Source organism: Humulus lupulus, chromosome X (genome assembly GCF_963169125.1).
Source record: "Humulus lupulus chromosome X, drHumLupu1.1, whole genome shotgun sequence".
Lineage (NCBI taxonomy): Eukaryota > Viridiplantae > Streptophyta > Magnoliopsida > Rosales > Cannabaceae > Humulus > Humulus lupulus.
In genome coordinates, this window is record NC_084802.1 from 53,148,113 (window position 1) to 53,150,385 (window position 2,273).

Here is a 2,273-nt window from a genome sequence, read left to right on the forward strand (position 1 = left end):
AGGCGCGTTGGAGAGCTAGATGGCCTGGACGAAAGAGTCAGGGATCTTGGCTCTGTCAGGCTAGAACCAGAGACGACTAACGCACTAAACCGCGTGGCTATGTTGGAGCGGGATACAACCAATCTACTAGCCCGCATAACGGCAATCGAGCAGAGAGAAAACCTTTCAAGCACATCCAATACTCCTCCGAGGGAGGAACGTATTGAGGCAGTGGAACGAGCGGTGAAGGACCTACAAGAAACATTAAATGACCTCGTAGAGAATTGTAGGGAGTCAGTTGAGGCAATGAAGGATGAAATGCTGGAGATGAACACCAAGCTGAACCTCACTATGAGGGCAGTTGGGAGTCAGCCTGCAACTGGACCCATTGGCATGGAATATGGGAGAGTAAAAGTCCCTGAGCCGAGGCCCTATGGGGGGGCGAGAGACGCGAAGGACTTAGAGAACTTCCTTTTTGATATGGAGCATTACTTTAGAGCCGTGAGAGCTGAATCAGAGGATGGCAAGGTTGCCATGGCAACGATGTACTTGTCTGCAGATGCCAAAGTGTGGTGGAGGACGAAGTACGACGATATTCAGAACAGCAGATGCACCATAACAACATGGGAAGATCTCAAGAGAGAGTTGAAGATGCAGTTTCTCCCTGAGAATGTTGCCTACATAGCTCGACGCCATTTGAGAGAGCTGAAACACACCGGAACAATCCGAGAATACGTGAAGAAATTCTCCTGGTTGATGTTGGATATCAAAGACATGTCCGAAGTGGACAAACTCTTCACGTTCTTAGAAGGTCTGAAGCCTTGGGCAAAGCAAGAGCTCGAGAGACAATGAGTGGCTGACCTAGCCACTGCTCAAGCTACGGCCGAACGACTGACTAATTACTCTCTAGGGAACATTCAATCCAAGAAGACCAACCCGTCGACTAGTGGAAGTAATGTTGGGAGTAAGAAGTTTGGGAAGTCTTGGCAAAGCAAGAGTGGGGGAGGAGAGAAAAGGAGTGTGGAGTCTAACTCTCCTAGAAAAGGTAGCAACCCCCCGTTCAAGAAGCCTCTTACATGTTGGATCTGTACTGGACCTCATAAGTCGACAAAGTGTCCTCATAAATCCAAGATGAGTGCCCTCCAGGCGACATTTGCTCAAGGAGAACAAACCAACGAAGAGGAGGAGGAGGAGTTTACGCACATGGGTGCCCTCCGGATGCTGAATGCTCTCAAGAAACACGGTGCGAAAGTGAAGAAGACCCCCGGAAAGGGACTAATGTATGTGGACGCCGCTCTAAACGGTAAGATGGCCGGAAGTGTGATGATCGACACGGGCGCCACTCACAACTTCATTTCAGAGATCGAAGCTAAACGTCTGGGACTGAAATGGGAGAAGGACCAGGGCCGCATGAAAGCGGTTAACTCAGAAGCCTTGGCCACAACCAGCGTGGCTAAATAGGTGAACATGAAGATCGGCTCGTGGGAGGGGTAGACTGACTTGGTGGTCGTGCGAATGGATGACTTTGATGTGATATTGGGTATGGACTTCCTTACGGAAAAGGGAGCCATTCCCATCCCAGCTAAGAGAAGCTTACTCATAATGGGGAAGACACCTGCAGTGGTGCCTGCTAAAGTAGAGCAGCCCCCAGAAACCAAGCTGCTGTCAGCCTTGCAGTTGAAGAAGGGCGTGAGAAGACAAGAGCCCACGTATATTATCCTACCCACAATATACGAGGATACAGTGGATGAAGTCATCCCACCAAAAATTCGAGTGGTCTTGAAGAAGTATGGGGATGTTATGCCGGACCAACTCCCCAGAGCCTTACCACCTAGAAGAGGGATTGATCACTAGATTGAGCTGGTGCCAGGAGCCAAACCACCTGCAAAGGCGACCTATAGAATGGCACCCCCCGAACTAGCAGAACTGAGGAAGCAGTTGAAGGATTTACTAGAGGCAGGCTTCATCAGACCATCGAAGGCACCATATGGTGCACCTGTACTATTTCAGAAAAAGCACGACGGGAGCTTGAGACTATGTATTGATTATCGGGCTCTCAATAAGGTGACAGTGCGTAATACGTACCCCATCCCCTTGATCGCCGACTTATTCGACCAGTTGAGTGGAGCGAAATTCTTTACAAAACTGAACTTGAGATCAGGCTACTATCAAGTGCGGATAGCAGAAGGGGATGAGCCGAAGACAACGTGTATGACTCGATATGGAGCATACGAGTTCCGAGTCATGCCATTTGGGTTGACAAACGCACCAGCCACATTCTGTACGTTGATGAA